Source organism: Pongo pygmaeus, chromosome 5 (genome assembly GCF_028885625.2).
Source record: "Pongo pygmaeus isolate AG05252 chromosome 5, NHGRI_mPonPyg2-v2.0_pri, whole genome shotgun sequence".
In the NCBI taxonomy this organism is placed as follows: domain Eukaryota; kingdom Metazoa; phylum Chordata; class Mammalia; order Primates; family Hominidae; genus Pongo; species Pongo pygmaeus.
This window is the reverse complement of record NC_072378.2, coordinates 88,591,699-88,598,387: the sequence shown is the minus strand read 5'-3', so window position 1 is coordinate 88,598,387 and position 6,689 is coordinate 88,591,699. Positions and strand designations below refer to the sequence as shown.

General features: G+C 43.3%; 1 non-coding gene and 1 pseudogene across 1 annotated transcript; one reads left to right on the top strand and one right to left on the bottom strand.

The window, feature by feature from the left end:
- Nucleotides 1-2,255: 2,255 nt before the first annotated feature.
- On the top strand, nt 2,256-2,446 carry LOC129039830 (U2 spliceosomal RNA). Its single transcript, XR_008503515.2, has one exon. It is a non-coding gene; the product is annotated as a U2 spliceosomal RNA (small nuclear RNA).
- A 3,196-nt stretch (nt 2,447-5,642) lies between these two features.
- Nucleotides 5,643-6,320, bottom strand: LOC129038307 (AP-4 complex subunit sigma-1-like; annotated as a pseudogene).
- Nucleotides 6,321-6,689: the final 369 nt, after the last annotated feature.

The following is a 6,689-nucleotide window of genomic DNA, read 5'->3' as shown; positions in this document are numbered from 1 at the left end:
ACAAAAGACATTAATTGGAGAAAAGGCATAGAAATTTTACCTGGAGAGAATCACGGAGTGATTACTTACTCCACAGGGGAGTTTAGAAGCTTATATATCATCCAGACAAAAAGGCTGTGGGAGGAAGAAGAAGCAGCATTCTGTTTATGGGATTAGTAAAGAGAATGAATGATAGGGGAACAGAGCTTAATTTATACATTATCTTCTGAAAGAGTCGCTTCAGATGTGGTCTTACAGCAAGAGGAAGAAAAAAATTGTTCCTTTTGGTGGGTCTGGATCTTAGGCAGATGAAGGAACTTCAGCTTGATCCTGTGCTTTGGGAGAGATGGTGGAGAGTGTGGTCAGAGAAAACTTGAAGCTTCTTCCATTCAGCATATCAAAGCACTATATTTTGGGATACTGGTTTCTGAGTCCCAACAAACTCAGAGCATACAATCGGCCTCTTACTGCAATATCCTAAAGTGTAAGCAGTCAGGCAAGGGTGACTTAATTTTTGAGGATCAAACCACACATACAATTAAATAGGAATAAAAGGAACCTGTAGGACATAAATACAGCAGAAGAAAAAATGTTTAAAGCCCCTCTAATTAATAGCCTCAGTGTGTTAGGAATATAGTACATACATGAAACAAAAACAAGATGCAATAAAAAAAATTTAAAAACTTGGTGGGATCACAGGCGTGGGCCACCACACCCAGCCGAGAATCTGACCAGCAGAGCCTAGCCCAAATTATAAAACTGTGAGCAAATAAAGTGGTTCCTCTCTATATCCCTTTTGCCTTCTTCAAGGTTATTTTGAGCTATTATGTTTTGGGGTAGTTTGTTGTGCAGTAATAGATAAGAGAAAGAGTCACTTCAAGAAAACTAAGGATCTAGAACTAGAAACACCATTTGACTCAGCCATCCCATTTCTGGGCATGTACCCAAAGGAGTATAAATCATGCTACCATAAAGACACATGCACACGTATGTTTATTGCGGCACTATTCACAATAGCAAAGACTTGGAACCAACCCAAGTGTCCATCAATGATAGACTGGATTAAGAAAATGTGGCACATATACACCATGGAATACTATGCAGCCATAAAAAAGGATGAGTTCATGTCCTTTGTAGGGACATAGATGAAGCTGGAAACCATCATTCTGAGCCAACTATCGCAAGGACAGAAAACCAAACACCGCATGTTCTCACTCATAGGTGGGAATTGAACAATGAGAACACTTGGACACACGGTAGGGAACATCACACACTGGGGCCTGTTGTGGGGTGGGGGGAGCGGGGAGGGATGGCATTAGGAGAAATACCTAACGCAAATGACGAGTTAATGGGCGCAGTACACCAACATGGCACATGTATACATATGTAACAAACCTGCACATTGCACGTGTATCCTAGAACTTGAAGTATAATAAAAAAAAAAAAAAAAAAAAAAGAAAACTCCTCTGGCTGGGCATGGTGGCTCACGCCTGTGATCCCAGCATTTTGGGAGGCTGAGGTAGAAGGATCACTTAAGCCCCAGGAGTTCGAGACCAGCCTGGGCAACATAGGGAGACCCATGTCTCTACAAAAAATAAAAAATTAGCTAGGTGTGATGGCATGCACCTGTAGTCCCAGCTTCTCAGGAGGCTCAGGTGGGAGGATTGCTTGAGCCGGAGAGGTCAAGGCTAGAGTGAGCCATGATCATATCACTGCAGTCCAGCCTGGATGACAGAGAAAGACTCTGTCAAAAAAAAAAAAAAAGGAAGAAAGAGAAAGAGAGAGAGATAGAGAAAGACAAAAAGGGAAGAAAGAAGAAAGAAGAAAGAAAGAAAGAGAAAGAAAAGGAAAGAGAAAGAAGAGGGAGGGAGGGAAGAAGGGAGAGAGGGAAGGAAAGAAGGAAAGAGGAAGGAAGGAAGGAAAATTTAAAATATTTATTGTGACAGAAATAAAAATTTGAAATTGAAAAATATAAGCAAATTTAAGACAATCTCCCAGAAAGTAAAATTTAAGGATGAAGAATTTGAAAAGAAGGAAAAGAGAAAGAAGATCTGTCCAGGAGGCCCAATATTTCAAATAGGAATTCCAGACAGAGAAAACAGAGTAAATGAAGAGAGGAAATTAACAAAAAAATAATTTATGCAAATACACCAGAACTGAAAAACATGAGTCTGCAGGTTGAAGTAGCTCACTGAGTGCTCAGCACAATGTGTGAAATGAGTCTTACTTCAAGAAACCTAATAATAAAAAGAGATGATCATTAACATCTTTTAAAAATCACTTCTTGGCTTTTTGCCTAAGATCAAGTACAGTGTCTCTTCTTATCAGTTTAATATCTGATACGTTGTCTGTCTGAGGACAATATATTAAATGGATTTTTAGAGCAGGGAGATGGAATAGGAGCGTGCTCCATCCACTCCACACATAGACCGGGTATTGCAGTACCTCCAGGATCCGTGCTCCCTCACCCCACATGCTATAAACTTAAAAAAAAAGGCCAGGCGCGGTGGCTCATGCTTGTAATCCCAGCACTCTGGGAGGCTGAGGCGGGTTGATCACTTGAGGTCAGGAGTTTGAGACCAGCCTGACCAACATGGAGAAATCCAGTCTCTAGTTAAAATATAAAAATCAGCTGGGTGTGATGGCATGCCCCTGTAATCCCAGCTACTCAGGGAGGTTGAGGCAGGAGAATAGTTTGAACTTGGGAGGTGGAGGTTGCAGTGAGCTGAGATCGTGTCACTGCACTCCAGCTTGGGTGACAGAATGAGACTTCGTCTCAAAAGAAAGGAAGGAAGGAAGACAAAAAATTAAAATCTTATTATTTATTTATTTATTTTTGCAGTTTAAAACTTATGCATGGTTTATTTCTGGAATTTTCTTTTAATATTTTGGAACCTTAGTTGACCACGAGTAACACAAACCACAGAATGCGAAACAGTGGATAAGGGAGGGACAACTGTACATAGTTTCCCCTAAGGCAGTTCTGTATATTCTTCTGTTAACTGGGTAGCAAAAGCATATAGAAAGGTTTTGGGGGGATGCAGTGTGTTGCTCTTCTGTAATGACAGTAATTTACTTCAAGACATTGCAGGAGAAGGGGTTAAAGGAGTAAAAGGGAGGAAGAGAAGGATTCATTTCATGCCTACCTGTACAGAGACATTTTCTTGCATTCTACTTTTTTTGTTTTTGAGATGGGAGACATTTACTTTTTTTTTTTTTTTTTTTTTTTTTTTTTTTTGAGACAGAGTCTCGCTCTGTTGCCCAGGCTGGAGTGCAGTGGCATGATCTCAATCTCAGCTCACTGCAACCTCCGCCCCCTGGGCCCAAACGATCCTCCCACCGCAGCCTCCCAAGCAGCTGGGATCACAAGTGCGTACCACCATGCCCAGCTAACCTTTCTGCACCTTTAATAGAAACAGGGTCTCACCATGTTGGCCAAGCTGGTCCTGAACTCCTGACCTCAAATGATCCACCCGATTCGGCCTCCCAAAGTGCTGGGATCACAGGCATAAGCCACTGTGCCTGGCTGCATTCTACTTTTAAACTTTGAACTAAATTTCATTAACAGTAAGCTTAGTAATAAGCAAACCCTTTAAAATGTGGCATAAAAAGACTGGGCACAGTGGCTCAGGCCTGAGGCGAAGGCAGATGGATCATGCGACCGCAGTAATTCAAGACCAGTCTGGACAACATGGCGAAACCCTATCTCTACAACAAAATACAAAAATTAGCTGGGTGGAGAGGTGGTCCACCTGTGGTCCCAGTTACTCAGGAGGCTGAGGCGGGAGGATCACCCAAGCCCAGGAGGCAGAGGCTGCAGTGAGGCGTGATCACACCACTGCACTCTGGCGTGGGAGACAGAGGGAGATGCTGTCTCCAAAAAACAAACAAAAAAGGGGGCATAAAGGATAGCTGTAGGGGCTCTCTGGGGCTCTCTTAATGTCTGACCATCCATTACTTGAAAGTAATGTTCTCTATAGAGTTAATTATATAATGGCATTGTAATTACTAAGTGCCCTTAGAATGAATATCAAAGGCTTTTACAAACTGGCAAATAAAATTTAACTCTGCAATCTTTGTTAGGTACATGTTATAAAAGTTTTTTTGTTTTGTTTTGGTTTTTTTGAGGCAGGGCCTCACTCCATTGCCCAGGTTGGAGCGCAATGTTGTGATCATAGTTCACTGCAGCCTCAAACTCCTGAACTTGATCAATCTTCCCACCCAGCCTCTTGAGTAGTTAGGAGTACAGGTGCTCACCACCACAGCTGGCTAACTTTTTAATTAGTTATTTATTTATTTTTAGAGACAGAGTCTCACTCTGTTGCCCAGGCTGGAGTGCAGTGGCATGATCTCGGCTCACTGCAACCTCCGCCTCCCGGGTTCAAGCAATTCTACCGCCTCAGCCTCTTGAGCAGCTGGGATTAGAGGCGCCTGCCACCATGCCTGGCTAATTTTTTTGTATTTTTAATAGAGACAAGGTTTTACCATGTTGGCCAGGCTGGTCTCAAACTCCTGACCTCAAGTGATCCGCCCACCTCAGCCTCCCAAAGTGCTAGGACTACAGGCATGAGCCACCGCACCTGGCTAATTATTTATTTTTTGTAGAGATATGGTCTTGCTGTGTTGCCCAGGCTGGTCTTGAACTAATGGGCTCAAGCATTCCTCCTGCCGTGGCCCCCCAAAATGTTGGGATTACAGGCCTGAGCCACCACCCTCGGACTTCTTTATTTTTGAGACAGGGTTTTGCTCTGTCACCCAGGCTGGAGTGCAGTGACACGATCATAGCTCACTGCAGACTTGAACTCCTGGGCTCAAGCAATCCTTCTGCCTCAGACTCCCAAGCAGTCGAGACCACAGGCATGCGCCACCACACCTGGCTAACCCCTGCACTTTTTGTAGAGATGAGGTCTACGTTGCCCAGGCTGGTCTCGAATTTCTGGCCCCAAGCGATCCTCCCTCTTCAGCCTCCCAAAGTGCAGGGGCTACAGGTGTGAGCCACTGCACCAGCCCCACATTACAAAGCTTTTAAAGCTAGGCCCAGAAGGTTCAAGGTTGTAGTACAACATGATCATGCTTGTGAATAGCCACTGCAGTCCAGCCTGGACAACACAGCAAGACCTGCTTCTCTTAAAACAAAAACAAAAACAAAAAACACCTCTTGGCTGGGCGTGGTGGCTCATGCCTGTAATCCCAGCACCTTGGGAGGCCGAGGCAGGCGGATCACCCTAGGCCAGGAGTTCAAGAACAACAGCCTGGCCAACACGGTGAAATCCCATCTCCCCTAAAAACACAAAAATTAGCCAGGTGTGGTGGCACATGCCTGCAGTTCCAGCTACTTGGGAGGCTGAGGCAGGAGAATCGCTCGAACCCAGGAAGCAGAGGCTGCAGCGAGCTGAGAATGCACCAGGTGACAGAGCTAGACTCCGTCTCAAAAAAAGACAGCCTTCAGAAAACAACGTTACTCAAAATGCCTTGTGTTTAAAATGTAAAATTTTATTGGCTGACAGAAAACTGCCACACTTTCTTCCCACTACCATCCTGCTATTCCTGAATTCAATTTGCAAAAAGCAGCATAGACCAAGAAGGGTTCCTTAGGTGCTCAGCAGAATTTAAAGAAGTAGGAAAGATATGTTTACAATTAGAAAGTAAAACTTTGCTCTCAGTTTAAAAAAATTTTTTTCTTTGTACATGTTTTAAAGTACAGTTTTGTTTTCTTTTTAGGAACTGTGGAAAATGCTTATTTATAATGTCTTTGGAAGGATACCCCATTTTGTAATTGTGGTCTTCCAGATTCTTCTGGGTTACAGATGTTGAGATGTATTCCATGGTACTCGCATTTCTGATAAATCCATGTTGTCTGGAAGAGACTTCCTTTCAGCTTTCTGATATCTTATCAAGAATTAGTAGAGGGGCAAGAATTCTTGCCCTGTTAATTTCCACAATGCAGCCATTTAACACCATCTCATCCAAAATGATGTGTACTGTATCCAAATTAAACATTATATCTAATTCACTTACTCAGCTGAAACACTCATCTAAAACTTCCACAAAGTTATGAATAAATTCATAAATAGCCATCTTGTTCTCAGTGTCATTAACTCCAACCACAACGAAGAGAGCTGCATACTGCCGATATACCAGCTTAAAATCCTTATATTCAATGAAAGAGCATTGTTCATTGGATCGAGGAGAGACAGCTCTTTATGACTTCTGTTTCCAGAAGTGTACGCTTATTAATATCCACATGTTCATAGTACTTAAAAAGTCGAGTCTGCCCTTGTTTATTCACCATGAGGAAAAATTTTATCATTTTTCTTTCCTGGCCAGTATTTTTCCAAATATAGTTCAAAAGTTATGACTTATGACAAGGGATGGCTGTAACTGGAACCTGTGCTGCTCGGGGTGTGATGGTCCTCTCAATGGCTTTTCCTGGCGACCCCCTCCTTCTTTCCCGCAGAAGCTCGTTCCCCAACCTTCACTAGCCGCGCGGTGCGGACCTCCTCGGGGCAGCCATTTTGGCTTTTAGTATGGCGTCTGCCATGCCCGGCTAATTAAAAAAAAAAATTATTTGTATTGATAGAATCTCCTTGTGTTGCCCTGGCTGGTCTCAAACAACTGGGCTCAAGTGGCACTCCCACTCCGGCCTCCCAAAGTGCTGAGATTACAGGCGTGAGCCCCACTCTCAGCCCACAGTCTTTCTAAGGGAAAAA